Source organism: Hyla sarda, unplaced genomic scaffold, assembly GCF_029499605.1.
Source record: "Hyla sarda isolate aHylSar1 unplaced genomic scaffold, aHylSar1.hap1 scaffold_839, whole genome shotgun sequence".
NCBI classification, from domain to species: Eukaryota; Metazoa; Chordata; class Amphibia; order Anura; family Hylidae; genus Hyla; species Hyla sarda.
The window spans coordinates 77389-96714 of record NW_026610866.1 but is presented as its reverse complement, the minus strand read 5'-3'; the positions used below and the strand labels follow the sequence as shown (position 1 = coordinate 96714).

The 19326-nt window shown below is 45.0% G+C and overlaps 7 non-coding genes and 1 pseudogene across 7 annotated transcripts; all 8 read left to right on the top strand.

Moving 5' to 3' along the window:
• Positions 1-3012: 3012 nt before the first annotated feature.
• On the top strand, positions 3013-3208 carry LOC130347447 (U2 spliceosomal RNA). The gene has a single exon (XR_008885377.1). It is a non-coding gene; the product is annotated as a U2 spliceosomal RNA (small nuclear RNA).
• Positions 3209-5282: 2074 nt separating this feature from the next.
• LOC130347480 (U2 spliceosomal RNA) lies at positions 5283-5473 on the top strand. The gene has a single exon (XR_008885403.1). It is a non-coding gene; the product is annotated as a U2 spliceosomal RNA (small nuclear RNA).
• Positions 5474-7530: 2057 nt separating this feature from the next.
• Positions 7531-7721, top strand: LOC130347479 (U2 spliceosomal RNA). The gene has a single exon (XR_008885402.1). It is a non-coding gene; the product is annotated as a U2 spliceosomal RNA (small nuclear RNA).
• Positions 7722-9813: 2092 nt separating this feature from the next.
• On the top strand, positions 9814-9986 carry LOC130347449 (U2 spliceosomal RNA; annotated as a pseudogene).
• Positions 9987-10679: 693 nt separating this feature from the next.
• Positions 10680-10861, top strand: LOC130347444 (U2 spliceosomal RNA). Its single transcript, XR_008885375.1, has one exon. It is a non-coding gene; the product is annotated as a U2 spliceosomal RNA (small nuclear RNA).
• A 2092-nt stretch (positions 10862-12953) lies between these two features.
• LOC130347478 (U2 spliceosomal RNA) lies at positions 12954-13144 on the top strand. The gene has a single exon (XR_008885401.1). It is a non-coding gene; the product is annotated as a U2 spliceosomal RNA (small nuclear RNA).
• A 2080-nt stretch (positions 13145-15224) lies between these two features.
• LOC130347439 (U2 spliceosomal RNA) lies at positions 15225-15415 on the top strand. Its single transcript, XR_008885372.1, has one exon. It is a non-coding gene; the product is annotated as a U2 spliceosomal RNA (small nuclear RNA).
• Positions 15416-17509: 2094 nt separating this feature from the next.
• LOC130347477 (U2 spliceosomal RNA) lies at positions 17510-17700 on the top strand. Its single transcript, XR_008885400.1, has one exon. It is a non-coding gene; the product is annotated as a U2 spliceosomal RNA (small nuclear RNA).
• The last annotated feature ends 1626 nt before the right edge of the window (positions 17701-19326 follow it).

The following is a 19326-nucleotide window of genomic DNA, read 5'->3' as shown; positions in this document are numbered from 1 at the left end:
GAGCTAGTCTCTGATTTTAGGTTAAGGGATATCCAAGAGTTATGTAATATTAATCCTAATTTATGTACATATCATGCAGATAGAGGTAATTTTCACTCTAAGTTAGATTATTGTTTTTTGTCTGAGAGTTTGAATGCTTTAAGTTACAGACAGAGGTCTGTTTGTTATTCGGACCATGATTCCTTGCTGTGTGAGATTGATGTGGGTCAGAGTGCTGTGTATGGGAGAGGTTTGTGGAAAATGAATATTAAACATTTAGATAGTGTGGATGTGAGAGATCAGTATGAATGTATGTATAAGAAGTGGTGTGGAAAGAAAGGTGAGTTTGATAACATTATTTTGTGGTGGGAATGGGTTAAAAAGAAAACAAAGTCCTTTTTTAAGTCCTTTGGATACAAAGTCGCTGCTCTTAAGAGGGAGCAATATGTGAAGTTGAATGCGCGTTTGTCCTATTTGTGTAGGTTGAGAGATTGTGGAGTGGATGTTCAGGATGATATTGTGAGCACTAAGAGGGAGATTAATAATTTTGTGTTGGAAAAGGGTAGGAGTATCATGTATAGGGCCAAGTTAGATAAATTGGAACATGATGAGAAATGTTCACGTTATTTTTTCAAAAAAGTTTTTTCTAAAAAACCTGTTATTGATATGATTGTGAGAGAGGATGGTAGGGAAGTGACTGGTGATGGTGTGAGTGAGGAAATTGCATGCTTTTATGAGGAGCTGTATGGAGAGAAGTGGAGAGATGAGAATTTGGAGAGTGAGGTATTGAGTGTGTTGGATGGGAAGCTTGGAGAAGCTGAGCAGGCTTTTGTTATGCGTAAGATTTCAAGTGAAGAAGTATGGGATGTAGTGCAGAAAATGTCAGCGAATAAGACTCCAGGGGAAGATGGTTTGCCTGTGGAATTTTATCGTTTTTTGTGGAATGTGGTGGGTAAGGATGTTGTTGCAGTGTGTCAGTTTATGTGGGAGAATATGGAAATTGCGGAGAGTATGCGTGGTGGGGTGGTAGTATTAATTCCAAAAAAAGGGAATTTAAAAAATTTAAAGAATTGGCGTCCAATTACGTTACTTAACTGCGATTATAAGATCTATGCAAAAATTATTGCTAATCGAATGAGGGATGTTGTTGAATGTGTGGTTGGTTATGATCAGTTTTGTGCTGTGCCTGGACGTCGTATACATGAGAGTTTGTGTCTGTTGAGAGATTGTTTGTGGGATTGTAAGAGTAGAAAACAAAATGCTTATTTGTTGTCACTTGATTTTGAAAAGGCGTATGATAGGTTGTCTCATAATTTTTTGTTCAGGGTATTGTTGCGAATGGGGTTTCCGAGTGATTTTGTGTGGAGAGTTAGGAGTTTGTATGATAGAATATATAGTAGGATGCTCGTTAATGGATGTGTGGGGAGAAGAGTGAATGTTTTTTCAGGAGTAAGGCAGGGGTGCCCGCTCTCGCCAGTAGCGTTTATATGCGCGATTGAGCCTCTGTTATGTCTGATTAGGAGGGATAAGATAGTGAGAGGTGTTCATATTCCTGGTAGCAATGGTAGGGAATTTAAAGTGAATGCTTATATGGATGATGTATGTGTCCTGTGTGATTCTGAGTGTGCTGTGAGGAGAGTGAGGCTTTTGGTTTCAATTTTCTGTGGTGCGTCTGCTTTTAAAGTGAATTGGTTAAAGAGCGAATGTAAATGCTTTGGTGAAGGTGGGTTAAGTAGTGATGTTGGGGTGAATGTAGTGGAGGGGGCTATTAAAGTATTGGGGATTAAGTTTAGTAAGGACTTGGATGGAAAGGAGAGTTGGGATGATGCAAAAAAGAAGGTAGAGATGCGTTTGAATTTTTGGAGTATGAGAAGTCTTTCTTTTATTGGAAAAATTGTGGTTATTAAAAGTGTTGTTTTACCAATTTTTCTGTATGTTGCTATGATTTTTCCTCCGCAGTATATGTGTTTAAGGAGTCTGAATCGGGTTTTGTTTGTCTTTTTCTGGGGGTCTAAAGTAGAAAGATTAAGGAGAGAAGTGGTGATTAAAAATTGGCGGAAGGGTGGGATGAGTTTTCCAAATCTGGAGGTTTATTTTGGAGTGAATATTTTAGTTTTCATACTGGTCATTATTGAAGGAGATAAGAAGATGTCTTGTATGACTAAGTTTCTTGCTGGAAGACTGTTTGTTAGGCTGAAGTGGTGTAAGAGGGATCTGAGTAGGCCTGTTGCTTTTGAGGTTCCTAAGTGGTATGAGTGGGTTGTGAGGTTTTTGGAGAAATTTGAGTTGATAGAAGAAGAGATGAGTGTGTTGAAGAATAAACGTTTGGTGATGAGAATGATTGAGAGTAAAGAGGTTGTATGTAATATTAATTCTGTGAGGGGAGCGGATGTGGAGAAAGTTTGGAAGAAAGTAAGGATGGATGGTATGTCTAATAAGCAAAAGGAGATTGTGTGGCAAAGTCTACATGGTGTGTTGCCTGTGAGAGAGTTTCAGAAAGCAAGGGGTTTGGTGAGATGTGATGTGTGTCCTAGAGTGGGTTGTAATGGTTTTGAAAGTGTTATTCATCTCTTTTGGAATTGTAAGTATGCTCGTGAGGTTGTTAGAAGGCTTGGTCCTTTATGCAAGGAATTGACAGGTATGGAGTTTTTGTCTTTTGAGATGATGATGTTTGGGCTTTGTGTAAGTGGAGGTCAGAATGTAAGAGTGTTGTGGTTATTGTTGTCGTGTATTAAGGAAGTCTTGTGGGATGTGAGGAATGTTTATGTGTTTTTGAGGAAAGAAGTGAGTGTTAATAATAGTGTGCGAATGGTGTTAGGCAAACTGTATTTGTGTTATTTGTGGGATTCTAAGAGGGGTGGGATTGATGCGGAAGGCATTTGGAAATCGAAAAAATGGATTCATCTTGTTGATTTATCTTGATTGTTTTTTTTTGTCTGTTTGATTGATAAATAAAGTTTCCCAATGATGAGAGGGTTGTGTGTTACAGAAAGTTTGTAATGCCAGTTTGAAAGTATTGCTTGGAGTACTTTCATCCCCTACCTGAGGGATTTAAAAAAAAAAAAAAAAAAAAAAATCTGTTCTTATCAGTTTAATATCTGATACGTCCCCTATCTGGGGACCATATATTAAATGGATTTTTGAGAACGGGGGCCGATTTCGAAGCTTGCTTCCGTCGCCCTATGCATTGACCCGATATGGCAGTATCTTCGGGTACAGTGCACCACCCCCTTACAGGGTTAAAAAGAAAGATTCCTACTTTCATTGCTACCTGCTTGCTGGCTAGCCAGCTAGCCAGCCCTGTGGGCCTTGCTGCTGCTGCTGCAGCCAAAAAACAAAAGGTGGTGCTGCTGCTGCTTCTGCTGCTTCTGCTTCTGCTTGTGTCTGGCCCCTGTTGGAGCGTCCAGGCACAGGACTTCTGCTGCTGCTGACTAAATGGCCTCCTTAATTGGATCATTTGAGTAGCCAGCACACCTGTGCAGGTAGGGCATGACATGATAGGCAGCTGCCTTGATAGCGGGTGGGTGCTGAATGTTCCTAATTGACAAAATAAGATTAATGCTTATGAAGAAATATAAAATCTCATCCCTTCCCCAATATCGCGCCACACCCCTACCCCTTAATTCCCTGGTTGAACGTGATGGACATATGTCTTTTTTCGACCGTACTAACTATGTAACTATGTAACATAACATGGGGGGGGGGTCTCCTGGCTGTTCACACAGGTGTGTCATTGCTGTACATTGACCATGCATTGCTTCTGTGGTATTGCAAAGGCAAAGACAAATGCTTCCAGCCATCCATTGCACTAATGGATTGGTCATCAGCTGGCTGTCTATGTCCCGCATCAATATAGACCAAAGTACAGAGGGTTAGGCTATGCTATTGTGCACCTACCTGATGCATCAGAAGGTGCGAGGCCCTTGCTAAATTCTGTGCACAGACTTTGAGATCTATGCTTTAGACTGTATCTAAACCTGCTCCAACATGGACTGACATTCTGGCCTACTTTCAGCCGATGCGACTTGTCTGTCGCTGAACAGTCGCTTTTTATGTATTCAGCACCTATGTATAATGTTGTAAAAATGCTCTAGAAGCTAAAGTCGCAGAAATGTCACACATATTTGGCCTGCAACTTTCTGTGCGACAAATTCAGACAGGAAAAATCAGTATAAATCCTTAGAAAATTATCCCCCAGTGTCTCCATCTGCTGGCGGTATTGAATAAGCATTGCTGCACTGATGGGGTATGCATTAGACGAAAAAAAAGAAGAAAAAGAAGAATAATACGCCCAGAAAAGAGGCGAAAAGGAGAAAAACGTAAAAAAACGTGAAAAAAAAGTAAGAGGAAGAGAAGGGAAAAAAAGGTGGAAATGGGTTTAAAAGTGATTTCGGCGGAGAAATATATATATATATATATATATATATATATGCGCACACACACACATAGATATAAACGTATTCTCCGTTGAGATATTGCAGCCGCTGCTGTGTCCAGGCCCAGGAGCCTTAGCACTGTGCTGTGATGTCACTCAATACCACTGACATCACTAGGTGTAAACAACATCTCTCCTTTGCTGTGTATGTGACTATGGAGCTGTTTGGTGATGTCGTCTATTACGGCCTTCATAGAAGCAACAGGAGATTGTTGCATCCATCTTGAACCCTCAGAACTACAGTGCTATGATGTCACTCACTTCCACAGGCCTTGCAGAGTGTAAACAACAACAACCCAGCTTTGTTGTGTATGTAACCAAAGGGATTTGTGATGTCACCTAGAACCTTCACAGCAGCGACAGCTTTATGAGGAGCATCAGCACTGCTCTGCCTGAGCAGAACCATCACCGCCATAGGTTGTCAAATAACCCGGATTTAACCCACACAGGTAAGTCCAATGGGGTGCAGGCATGTCCTCTATGCTTACAGCTTCCCGTGGGTGTTGGTTTGATACCGTTTGGGGACAGCCAAGGAGGCATCTGCAGGCAACAAAGGTAGGTGTGTGCTTGTGTGTGTGTTTCCTATGCAGATCCTAAGCCCAGTGTCACATGCAAGTAGGAGGAGTAAGAAGGGTTCCTGGCAAATCCGGGTTATGGATTGCATTTAAAAAGGCCCCGTGGGAGTGCAATGGGCCCCTGTCTTGCTGCTTAGCAATAATGGTATGGGTTTAGGTTCTGCTGTGTGTACTGGTGGTTGACTGCCCCCCAGCCCAGAGTGTGCATGGAAAATTGTCTGGCAGCCTCCCTGACAGCAAGCAGTGATAGTGCCCATGAAGGGGACCTTGTTGGGCCCGCCCCTTTCACGGTTATCGCTTCTCGGCCTTTTGGCTAAGATCAAGTGTAGTATCTGTTCTTATCAGTTTAATATCTGATACGTCCCCTATCTGGGGACCATATATTAAATGGATTTTTGAGAACGGGGGCCGATTTCGAAGCTTGCTTCCGTCGCCCTATGCATTGACCCGATATGGCAGTATCTTCGGGTACAGTGCACCACCCCCTTACAGGGTTAAAAAGAAAGATTCCTACTTTCATTGCTACCTGCTTGCTGGCTAGCCAGCTAGCCAGCCCTGTGGGCCTTGCTGCTGCTGCAGCCAAAAAACAAAAGGTGGTGCTGCTTCTGCTTCTGCTTGTGTCTGGCCCCTGTTGGAGCGTCCAGGCACAGGACTTCTGCTGCTGCTGACTAAATGGCCTCCTTAATTGGATCATTTGAGTAGCCAGCACACCTGTGCAGGTAGGGCATGACATGATAGGCAGCTGCCTTGATAGCGGGTGGGTGCTGAATGTTCCTAATTGACAAAATAAGATTAATGCTTATGAAGAAATATAAAATCTCATCCCTTCCCCAATATCGCGCCACACCCCTACCCCTTAATTCCCTGGTTGAACGTGATGGACATATGTCTTTTTTCGACCGTACTAACTATGTAACTATGTAACATAACATGGGGGGGTCTCCTGGCTGTTCACACAGGTGTGTCATTGCTGTACATTGACCATGCATTGCTTCTGTGGTATTGCAAAGGCAAAGACAAATGCTTCCAGCCATCCATTGCACTAATGGATTGGTCATCAGCTGGCTGTCTATGTCCCGCATCAATATAGACCAAAGTACAGAGGGTTAGGCTATGCTATTGTGCACCTACCTGATGCATCAGAAGGTGCGAGGCCCTTGCTAAATTCTGTGCACAGACTTTGAGATCTATGCTTTAGACTGTATCTAAACCTGCTCCAACATGGACTGACATTCTGGCCTACTTTCAGCCGATGCGACTTGTCTGTCGCTGAACAGTCGCTTTTTATGTATTCAGCACCTATGTATAATGTTGTAAAAATGCTCTAGAAGCTAAAGTCGCAGAAATGTCACACATATTTGGCCTGCAACTTTCTGTGCGACAAATTCAGACAGGAAAAATCAGTATAAATCCTTAGAAAATTATCCCCCAGTGTCTCCATCTGCTGGCGGTATTGAATAAGCATTGCTGCACTGATGGGGTATGCATTAGACGAAAAAAAAGAAGAAAAAGAAGAATAATACGCCCAGAAAAGAGGCGAAAAGGAGAAAAACGTAAAAAAACGTGAAAAAAAAGTAAGAGGAAGAGAAGGGAAAAAAAGGTGGAAATGGGTTTAAAAGTGATTTCGGCGGAGAAATATATATATATATATATATATATATATATATATGCGCACACACACACATAGATATAAACGTATTCTCCGTTGAGATATTGCAGCCGCTGCTGTGTCCAGGCCCAGGAGCCTTAGCACTGTGCTGTGATGTCACTCAATACCACTGACATCACTAGGTGTAAACAACATCTCTCCTTTGCTGTGTATGTGACTATGGAGCTGTTTGGTGATGTCGTCTATTACGGCCTTCATAGAAGCAACAGGAGATTGTTGCATCCATCTTGAACCCTCAGAACTACAGTGCTATGATGTCACTCACTTCCACAGGCCTTGCAGAGTGTAAACAACAACAACCCAGCTTTGTTGTGTATGTAACCAAAGGGATTTGTGATGTCACCTAGAACCTTCACAGCAGCGACAGCTTTATGAGGAGCATCAGCACTGCTCTGCCTGAGCAGAACCATCACCGCCATAGGTTGTCAAATAACCCGGATTTAACCCACACAGGTAAGTCCAATGGGGTGCAGGCATGTCCTCTATGCTTACAGCTTCCCGTGGGTGTTGGTTTGATACCGTTTGGGGACAGCCAAGGAGGCATCTGCAGGCAACAAAGGTAGGTGTGTGCTTGTGTGTGTGTTTCCTATGCAGATCCTAAGCCCAGTGTCACATGCAAGTAGGAGGAGTAAGAAGGGTTCCTGGCAAATCCGGGTTATGGATTGCATTTAAAAAGGCCCCGTGGGAGTGCAATGGGCCCCTGTCTTGCTGCTTAGCAATAATGGTATGGGTTTAGGTTCTGCTGTGTGTACTGGTGGTTGACTGCCCCCCAGCCCAGAGTGTGCATGGAAAATTGTCTGGCAGCCTCCCTGACAGCAAGCAGTGATAGTGCCCATGAAGGGGACCTTGTTGGGCCCGCCCCTTTCACGGTTATCGCTTCTCGGCCTTTTGGCTAAGATCAAGTGTAGTATCTGTTCTTATCAGTTTAATATCTGATACGTCCCCTATCTGGGGACCATATATTAAATGGATTTTTGAGAACGGGGGCCGATTTCGAAGCTTGCTTCCGTCGCCCTATGCATTGACCCGATATGGCAGTATCTTCGGGTACAGTGCACCACCCCCTTACAGGGTTAAAAAGAAAGATTCCTACTTTCATTGCTACCTGCTTGCTGGCTAGCCAGCTAGCCAGCCCTGTGGGCCTTGCTGCTGCTGCAGCCAAAAAACAAAAGGTGGTGCTGCTGCTGCTTCTGCTGCTTCTGCTTCTGCTTGTGTCTGGCCCCTGTTGGAGCGTCCAGGCACAGGACTTCTGCTGCTGCTGACTAAATGGCCTCCTTAATTGGATCATTTGAGTAGCCAGCACACCTGTGCAGGTAGGGCATGACATGATAGGCAGCTGCCTTGATAGCGGGTGGGTGCTGAATGTTCCTAATTGACAAAATAAGATTAATGCTTATGAAGAAATATAAAATCTCATCCCTTCCCCAATATCGCGCCACACCCCTACCCCTTAATTCCCTGGTTGAACGTGATGGACATATGTCTTTTTTCGACCGTACTAACTATGTAACTATGTAACATAACATGGGGGGGGGGGGGGGTCTCCTGGCTGTTCACACAGGTGTGTCATTGCTGTACATTGACCATGCATTGCTTCTGTGGTATTGCAAAGGCAAAGACAAATGCTTCCAGCCATCCATTGCACTAATGGATTGGTCATCAGCTGGCTGTCTATGTCCCGCATCAATATAGACCAAAGTACAGAGGGTTAGGCTATGCTATTGTGCACCTACCTGATGCATCAGAAGGTGCGAGGCCCTTGCTAAATTCTGTGCACAGACTTTGAGATCTATGCTTTAGACTGTATCTAAACCTGCTCCAACATGGACTGACATTCTGGCCTACTTTCAGCCGATGCGACTTGTCTGTCGCTGAACAGTCGCTTTTTATGTATTCAGCACCTATGTATAATGTTGTAAAAATGCTCTAGAAGCTAAAGTCGCAGAAATGTCACACATATTTGGCCTGCAACTTTCTGTGCGACAAATTCAGACAGGAAAAATCAGTATAAATCCTTAGAAAATTATCCCCCAGTGTCTCCATCTGCTGGCGGTATTGAATAAGCATTGCTGCACTGATGGGGTATGCATTAGACGAAAAAAAAGAAGAAAAAGAAGAATAATACGCCCAGAAAAGAGGCGAAAAGGAGAAAAACGTAAAAAAACGTGAAAAAAAAGTAAGAGGAAGAGAAGGGAAAAAAAGGTGGAAATGGGTTTAAAAGTGATTTCGGCGGAGAAATATATATATATATATATATATATATATATATATATATATATATATGCGCACACACACACATAGATATAAACGTATTCTCCGTTGAGATATTGCAGCCGCTGCTGTGTCCAGGCCCAGGAGCCTTAGCACTGTGCTGTGATGTCACTCAATACCACTGACATCACTAGGTGTAAACAACATCTCTCCTTTGCTGTGTATGTGACTATGGAGCTGTTTGGTGATGTCGTCTATTACGGCCTTCATAGAAGCAACAGGAGATTGTTGCATCCATCTTGAACCCTCAGAACTACAGTGCTATGATGTCACTCACTTCCACAGGCCTTGCAGAGTGTAAACAACAACAACCCAGCTTTGTTGTGTATGTAACCAAAGGGATTTGTGATGTCACCTAGAACCTTCACAGCAGCGACAGCTTTATGAGGAGCATCAGCACTGCTCTGCCTGAGCAGAACCATCACCGCCATAGGTTGTCAAATAACCCGGATTTAACCCACACAGGTAAGTCCAATGGGGTGCAGGCATGTCCTCTATGCTTACAGCTTCCCGTGGGTGTTGGTTTGATACCGTTTGGGGACAGCCAAGGAGGCATCTGCAGGCAACAAAGGTAGGTGTGTGCTTGTGTGTGTGTTTCCTATGCAGATCCTAAGCCCAGTGTCACATGCAAGTAGGAGGAGTAAGAAGGGTTCCTGGCAAATCCGGGTTATGGATTGCATTTAAAAAGGCCCCGTGGGAGTGCAATGGGCCCCTGTCTTGCTGCTTAGCAATAATGGTATGGGTTTAGGTTCTGCTGTGTGTACTGGTGGTTGACTACCCCCCAGCCCAGAGTGTGCATGGAAAATTGTCTGGCAGCCTCCCTGACAGCAAGCAGTGATAGTGCCCATGAAGGGGACCTTGTTGGGCCCGCCCCTTTCACGGTTATCGCTTCTCGGCCTTTTGGCTAAGATCAAGTGTAGTATCTGTTCTTATCAGTTTTTCATGCCGGTGGATAGTAACGCCGGGATGGGTGCTGCATGGAGGATGCAGGTGTACCAGGGCTTTCCGGGGCTGGTTCTGAGGAATCAGCTCGACGGCTGCCCCGATGTGACCTGTTCCCTCCGGGTCTCGCCATGAGGCTGAGAGGGTCTAGAGCCGAGGTACTTTTGTGCCTCGGGGAGTGGTGACCCCGAGGTGCCGAAACTCACTGGGAGGATAGACTCACTGAGTTGAAGCACGGGCACCATAATCTCTTCACCTTGTGGCACTCACCTCTTGATTCCCGGCCTTCTGGCTAGGATCAGAGAAATTTTTATAGATCCGGCCGGATGTCCGGGCAGTATATCTGCACACATTCACTTATTTATTTCTTTTTTGTCTCACTGTGTCACTTTTTGCGTGTTGTGTGTTCACAGGATTGGTCAGGATGCGGTAGCCCTTCTGGGTGTCCCTCCTGGCGGTCTAGGGGAGGTGTGTGTGGCCATTAGGTTCCGCACCTCCCTGCAAACACCCCGGGTACTCCTGCTTTGGCAGGGTACCTACCGTAATCGGCTCTGCGGGCAGATACCTTGGCTAACGCCAAGGGGGATGCCGGGAGCATTTGTGGTCCCCTAGTAGCTTCGGCGAAAAGGGACATCGAACCTGGAACCTCGCAGGTACCTTTTGGTCCGGAGGCGAAGGGTAAGGTTTGTTGGGGGGCCTCTCTCCTATCGGAGAAGGGCTTGCGATAGACCGCATCCTTTGTGCACGTTTTTTTAGTGTAACACGTTTGCACTTTTTCTTGCACTTTGGGTGAATCGAAAGCACGTTCCTCGGCTTTAGATAAAAAAAAAAAAAAAATCTGTTCTTATCAGTTTAATATCTGATACGTCCCCTATCTGGGGACCATATATTAAATGGATTTTTGAGAACGGGGGCCGATTTCGAAGCTTGCTTCCGTCGCCCTATGCATTGACCCGATATGGCAGTATCTTCGGGTACAGTGCACCACCCCCTTACAGGGTTAAAAAGAAAGATTCCTACTTTCATTGCTACCTGCTTGCTGGCTAGCCAGCTAGCCAGCCCTGTGGGCCTTGCTGCTGCTGCAGCCAAAAAACAAAAGGTGGTGCTGCTGCTGCTTCTGCTGCTTCTGCTTCTGCTTGTGTCTGGCCCCTGTTGGAGCGTCCAGGCACAGGACTTCTGCTGCTGCTGACTAAATGGCCTCCTTAATTGGATCATTTGAGTAGCCAGCACACCTGTGCAGGTAGGGCATGACATGATAGGCAGCTGCCTTGATAGCGGGTGGGTGCTGAATGTTCCTAATTGACAAAATAAGATTAATGCTTATGAAGAAATATAAAATCTCATCCCTTCCCCAATATCGCGCCACACCCCTACCTCTTAATTCCCTGGTTGAACGTGATGGACATATGTCTTTTTTCGACCGTACTAACTATGTAACTATGTAACATAACATGGGGGGGTCTCCTGGCTGTTCACACAGGTGTGTCATTGCTGTACATTGACCATGCATTGCTTCTGTGGTATTGCAAAGGCAAAGACAAATGCTTCCAGCCATCCATTGCACTAATGGATTGGTCATCAGCTGGCTGTCTATGTCCCGCATCAATATAGACCAAAGTACAGAGGGTTAGGCTATGCTATTGTGCACCTACCTGATGCATCAGAAGGTGCGAGGCCCTTGCTAAATTCTGTGCACAGACTTTGAGATCTATGCTTTAGACTGTATCTAAACCTGCTCCAACATGGACTGACATTCTGGCCTACTTTCAGCCGATGCGACTTGTCTGTCGCTGAACAGTCGCTTTTTATGTATTCAGCACCTATGTATAATGTTGTAAAAATGCTCTAGAAGCTAAAGTCGCAGAAATGTCACACATATTTGGCCTGCAACTTTCTGTGCGACAAATTCAGACAGGAAAAATCAGTATAAATCCTTAGAAAATTATCCCCCAGTGTCTCCATCTGCTGGCGGTATTGAATAAGCATTGCTGCACTGATGGGGTATGCATTAGACGAAAAAAAAGAAGAAAAAGAAGAATAATACGCCCAGAAAAGAGGCGAAAAGGAGAAAAACGTAAAAAAACGTGAAAAAAAAGTAAGAGGAAGAGAAGGGAAAAAAAGGTGGAAATGGGTTTAAAAGTGATTTCGGCGGAGAAATATATATATATATATATATATATATATATATATATATATATATATATATATATGCGCACACACACACATAGATATAAACGTATTCTCCGTTGAGATATTGCAGCCGCTGCTGTGTCCAGGCCCAGGAGCCTTAGCACTGTGCTGTGATGTCACTCAATACCACTGACATCACTAGGTGTAAACAACATCTCTCCTTTGCTGTGTATGTGACTATGGAGCTGTTTGGTGATGTCGTCTATTACGGCCTTCATAGAAGCAACAGGAGATTGTTGCATCCATCTTGAACCCTCAGAACTACAGTGCTATGATGTCACTCACTTCCACAGGCCTTGCAGAGTGTAAACAACAACAACCCAGCTTTGTTGTGTATGTAACCAAAGGGATTTGTGATGTCACCTAGAACCTTCACAGCAGCGACAGCTTTATGAGGAGCATCAGCACTGCTCTGCCTGAGCAGAACCATCACCGCCATAGGTTGTCAAATAACCCGGATTTAACCCACACAGGTAAGTCCAATGGGGTGCAGGCATGTCCTCTATGCTTACAGCTTCCCGTGGGTGTTGGTTTGATACCGTTTGGGGACAGCCAAGGAGGCATCTGCAGGCAACAAAGGTAGGTGTGTGCTTGTGTGTGTGTTTCCTATGCAGATCCTAAGCCCAGTGTCACATGCAAGTAGGAGGAGTAAGAAGGGTTCCTGGCAAATCCGGGTTATGGATTGCATTTAAAAAGGCCCCGTGGGAGTGCAATGGGCCCCTGTCTTGCTGCTTAGCAATAATGGTATGGGTTTAGGTTCTGCTGTGTGTACTGGTGGTTGACTGCCCCCCAGCCCAGAGTGTGCATGGAAAATTGTCTGGCAGCCTCCCTGACAGCAAGCAGTGATAGTGCCCATGAAGGGGACCTTGTTGGGCCCGCCCCTTTCACGGTTATCGCTTCTCGGCCTTTTGGCTAAGATCAAGTGTAGTATCTGTTCTTATCAGTTTAATATCTGATACGTCCCCTATCTGGGGACCATATATTAAATGGATTTTTGAGAACGGGGGCCGATTTCGAAGCTTGCTTCCGTCGCCCTATGCATTGACCCGATATGGCAGTATCTTCGGGTACAGTGCACCACCCCCTTACAGGGTTAAAAAGAAAGATTCCTACTTTCATTGCTACCTGCTTGCTGGCTAGCCAGCTAGCCAGCCCTGTGGGCCTTGCTGCTGCTGCAGCCAAAAAACAAAAGGTGGTGCTGCTGCTGCTTCTGCTGCTTCTGCTTCTGCTTGTGTCTGGCCCCTGTTGGAGCGTCCAGGCACAGGACTTCTGCTGCTGCTGACTAAATGGCCTCCTTAATTGGATCATTTGAGTAGCCAGCACACCTGTGCAGGTAGGGCATGACTTGATAGCGGGTGGGTGCTGAATGTTCCTAATTGACAAAATAAGATTAATGCTTATGAAGAAATATAAAATCTCATCCCTTCCCCAATATCGCGCCACACCCCTACCCCTTAATTCCCTGGTTGAACGTGATGGACATATGTCTTTTTTCGACCGTACTAACTATGTAACTATGTAACATAACATGGGGGGGGGGGGGGGGGTCTCCTGGCTGTTCACACAGGTGTGTCATTGCTGTACATTGACCATGCATTGCTTCTGTGGTATTGCAAAGGCAAAGACAAATGCTTCCAGCCATCCATTGCACTAATGGATTGGTCATCAGCTGGCTGTCTATGTCCCGCATCAATATAGACCAAAGTACAGAGGGTTAGGCTATGCTATTGTGCACCTACCTGATGCATCAGAAGGTGCGAGGCCCTTGCTAAATTCTGTGCACAGACTTTGAGATCTATGCTTTAGACTGTATCTAAACCTGCTCCAACATGGACTGACATTCTGGCCTACTTTCAGCCGATGCGACTTGTCTGTCGCTGAACAGTCGCTTTTTATGTATTCAGCACCTATGTATAATGTTGTAAAAATGCTCTAGAAGCTAAAGTCGCAGAAATGTCACACATATTTGGCCTGCAACTTTCTGTGCGACAAATTCAGACAGGAAAAATCAGTATAAATCCTTAGAAAATTATCCCCCAGTGTCTCCATCTGCTGGCGGTATTGAATAAGCATTGCTGCACTGATGGGGTATGCATTAGACGAAAAAAAAGAAGAAAAAGAAGAATAATACGCCCAGAAAAGAGGCGAAAAGGAGAAAAACGTAAAAAAACGTGAAAAAAAAGTAAGAGGAAGAGAAGGGAAAAAAAGGTGGAAATGGGTTTAAAAGTGATTTCGGCGGAGAAATATATATATATATATATATATATATATATATATATATATATATATATGCGCACACACACACATAGATATAAACGTATTCTCCGTTGAGATATTGCAGCCGCTGCTGTGTCCAGGCCCAGGAGCCTTAGCACTGTGCTGTGATGTCACTCAATACCACTGACATCACTAGGTGTAAACAACATCTCTCCTTTGCTGTGTATGTGACTATGGAGCTGTTTGGTGATGTCGTCTATTACGGCCTTCATAGAAGCAACAGGAGATTGTTGCATCCATCTTGAACCCTCAGAACTACAGTGCTATGATGTCACTCACTTCCACAGGCCTTGCAGAGTGTAAACAACAACAACCCAGCTTTGTTGTGTATGTAACCAAAGGGATTTGTGATGTCACCTAGAACCTTCACAGCAGCGACAGCTTTATGAGGAGCATCAGCACTGCTCTGCCTGAGCAGAACCATCACCGCCATAGGTTGTCAAATAACCCGGATTTAACCCACACAGGTAAGTCCAATGGGGTGCAGGCATGTCCTCTATGCTTACAGCTTCCCGTGGGTGTTGGTTTGATACCGTTTGGGGACAGCCAAGGAGGCATCTGCAGGCAACAAAGGTAGGTGTGTGCTTGTGTGTGTGTTTCCTATGCAGATCCTAAGCCCAGTGTCACATGCAAGTAGGAGGAGTAAGAAGGGTTCCTGGCAAATCCGGGTTATGGATTGCATTTAAAAAGGCCCCGTGGGAGTGCAATGGGCCCCTGTCTTGCTGCTTAGCAATAATGGTATGGGTTTAGGTTCTGCTGTGTGTACTGGTGGTTGACTGCCCCCCAGCCCAGAGTGTGCATGGAAAATTGTCTGGCAGCCTCCCTGACAGCAAGCAGTGATAGTGCCCATGAAGGGGACCTTGTTGGGCCCGCCCCTTTCACGGTTATCGCTTCTCGGCCTTTTGGCTAAGATCAAGTGTAGTATCTGTTCTTATCAGTTTAATATCTGATACGTCCCCTATCTGGGGACCATATATTAAATGGATTTTTGAGAACGGGGGCCGATTTCGAAGCTTGCTTCCGTCTCCCTATGCATTGACCCGATATGGCAGTATCTTCGGGTACAGTGCACCACCCCCTTACAGGGTTAAAAAGAAAGATTCCTACTTTCATTGCTACCTGCTTGCTGGCTAGCCAGCTAGCCAGCCCTGCGGGCCTTGCTGCTGCTGCAGCCAAAAAACAAAAGGTGGTGCTGCTGCTGCTTCTGCTGCTTCTGCTTCTGCTTGTGTCTGGCCCCTGTTGGAGCGTCCAGGCACAGGACTTCTGCTGCTGCTGACTAAATGGCCTCCTTAATTGGATCATTTGAGTAGCCAGCACACCTGTGCAGGTAGGGCATGACATGATAGGCAGCTGCCTTGATAGCGGGTGGGTGCTGAATGTTCCTAATTGACAAAATAAGATTAATGCTTATGAAGAAATATAAAATCTCATCCCTTCCCCAATATCGCGCCACACCCCTACCCCTTAATTCCCTGGTTGAACGTGATGGACATATGTCTTTTTTCGACCGTACTAACTATGTAACTATGTAACATAACATGGGGGGGGGGGGGGGGGGGGGGGGTCTCCTGGCTGTTCACACAGGTGTGTCATTGCTGTACATTGACCATGCATTGCTTCTGTGGTATTGCAAAGGCAAAGACAAATGCTTCCAGCCATCCATTGCACTAATGGATTGGTCATCAGCTGGCTGTCTATGTCCCGCATCAATATAGACCAAAGTACAGAGGGTTAGGCTATGCTATTGTGCACCTACCTGATGCATCAGAAGGTGCGAGGCCCTTGCTAAATTCTGTGCACAGACTTTGAGATCTATGCTTTAGACTGTATCTAAACCTGCTCCAACATGGACTGACATTCTGGCCTACTTTCAGCCGATGCGACTTGTCTGTCGCTGAACAGTCGCTTTTTATGTATTCAGCACCTATGTATAATGTTGTAAAAATGCTCTAGAAGCTAAAGTCGCAGAAATGTCACACATATTTGGCCTGCAACTTTCTGTGCGACAAATTCAGACAGGAAAAATCAGTATAAATCCTTAGAAAATTATCCCCCAGTGTCTCCATCTGCTGGCGGTATTGAATAAGCATTGCTGCACTGATGGGGTATGCATTAGACGAAAAAAAAGAAGAAAAAGAAGAATAATACGCCCAGAAAAGAGGCGAAAAGGAGAAAAATGTAAAAAAACGTGAAAAAAAAGTAAGAGGAAGAGAAGGGAAAAAAAGGTGGAAATGGGTTTAAAAGTGATTTCGGCGGAGAAATATATATATATATATATATATATATATATATATATATATGCGCACACACACACATAGATATAAACGTATTCTCCGTTGAGATATTGCAGCCGCTGCTGTGTCCAGGCCCAGGAGCCTTAGCACTGTGCTGTGATGTCACTCAATACCACTGACATCACTAGGTGTAAACAACATCTCTCCTTTGCTGTGTATGTGACTATGGAGCTGTTTGGTGATGTCGTCTATTACGGCCTTCATAGAAGCAACAGGAGATTGTTGCATCCATCTTGAACCCTCAGAACTACAGTGCTATGATGTCACTCACTTCCACAGGCCTTGCAGAGTGTAAACAACAACAACCCAGCTTGTTGTGTATGTAACCAAAGGGATTTGTGATGTCACCTAGAACCTTCACAGCAGCGACAGCTTTATGAGGAGCATCAGCACTGCTCTGCCTGAGCAGAACCATCACCGCCATAGGTTGTCAAATAACCCGGATTTAACCCACACAGGTAAGTCCAATGGGGTGCAGGCATGTCCTCTATGCTTACAGCTTCCCGTGGGTGTTGGTTTGATACCGTTTGGGGACAGCCAAGGAGGCATCTGCAGGCAACAAAGGTAGGTGTGTGCTTGTGTGTGTGTTTCCTATGCAGATCCTAAGCCCAGTGTCACATGCAAGTAGGAGGAGTAAGAAGGGTTCCTGGCAAATCCGGGTTATGGATTGCATTTAAAAAGGCCCCGTGGGAGTGCAATGGGCCCCTGTCTTGCTGCTTAGCAATAATGGTATGGGTTTAGGTTCTGCTGTGTGTACTGGTGGTTGACTGCCCCCCAGCCCAGAGTGTGCATGGAAAATTGTCTGGCAGCCTCCCTGACAGCAAGCAGTGATAGTGCCCATGAAGGGGACCTTGTTGGGCCCGCCCCTTTCACGGTTATCGCTTCTCGGCCTTTTGGCTAAGATCAAGTGTAGTATCTGTTCTTATCAGTTTAATATCTGATACGTCCCCTATCTGGGGACCATATATTAAATGGATTTTTGAGAACGGGGGCCGATTTCGAAGCTTGCTTCCGTCGCCCTATGCATTGACCCGATATGGCAGTATCTTCGGGTACAGTGCACCACCCCCTTACAGGGTTAAAAAGAAAGATTCCTACTTTCATTGCTACCTGCTTGCTGGCTAGCCAGCTAGCCAGCCCTGTGGGCCTTGCTGCTGCTGCAGCCAAAAAACAAAAGGTGGTGCTGCTGCTGCTTCTGCTGCTTCTGCTTCTGCTTGTGTCTGGCCCCTGTTGGAGCGTCCAGGCACAGGACTTCTGCTGCTGCTGACTAAATGGCCTCCTTAATTGGATCATTTGAGTAGCCAGCACACCTGTGCAGGTAGGGCATGACATGATAGGCAGCTGCCTTGATAGCGGGTGGGTGCTGAATGTTCCTAATTGACAAAATAAGATTAATGCTTATGAAGAAATATAAAATCTCATCCCTTCCCCAATATCGCGCCACACCCCTACCCCTTAATTCCCTGGTTGAACGTGATGGACATATGTCTTTTTTCGACCGTACTAACTATGTAACTATGTAACATAACATGGGGGGGGGGGTCTCCTGGCTGTTCACACAGGTGTGTCATTGCTGTACATTGACCATGCATTGCTTCTGTGGTATTGCAAAGGCAAAGACAAATGCTTCCAGCCATCCATTGCACTAATGGATTGGTCATCAGCTGGCTGTCTATGTCCCGCATCAATATAGACCAAAGTACAGAGGGTTAGGCTATGCTATTGTGCACCTACCTGATGCATCAGAAGGTGCGAGGCCCTTGCTAAATTCTGTGCACAGACTTTGAGATCTATGCTTTAGACTGTATCTAAACCTGCTCCAACATGGACTGACATTCTGGCCTACTTTCAGCCGATGCGACTTGTCTGTCGCTGAACAGTCGCTTTTTATGTATTCAGCACCTATGTATAATGTTGTAAAAATGCTCTAGAAGCTAAAGTCGCAGAAATGTCACACATATTTGGCCTGCAACTTTCTGTGCGACAAATTCAGACAGGAAAAATCAGTATAAATCCTTAGAAAATTATCCCCCAGTGTCTCCATCTGCTGGCGGTATTGAATAAGCATTGCTGCACTGATGGGGTATGCATTAGACGAAAAAAAAGAAGAAAAAGAAGAATAATACGCCCAGAAAAGAGGCGAAAAGGAGAAAAACGTAAAAAAACGTGAAAAAAAAGTAAGAGGAAGAGAAGGGAAAAAAAGGTGGAAATGGGTTTAAAAGTGATTTCGGCGGAGAATATATATATATATATATATATATATATATATATATATATATATATGCGCACACACACACATAGATATAAACGTATTCTCCATTGAGATATTGCAGCCGCTGCTGTGTCCAGGCCCAGGAGCCTTAGCACTGTGCTGTGATGTCACTCAATACCACTGACATCACTAGGTGTAAACAACATCTCTCCTTTGCTGTGTATGTGACTATGGAGCTGTTTGGTGATGTCGTCTATTACGGCCTTCATAGAAGCAACAGGAGATTGTTGCATCCATCTTGAACCCTCAGAACTACAGTGCTATGATGTCACTCACTTCCACAGGCCTTGCAGAGTGTAAACAACAACAACCCAGCTTTGTTGTGTATGTAACCAAAGGGATTTGTGATGTCACCTAGAACCTTCACAGCAGCGACAGCTTTATGAGGAGCATCAGCACTGCTCTGCCTGAGCAGAACCATC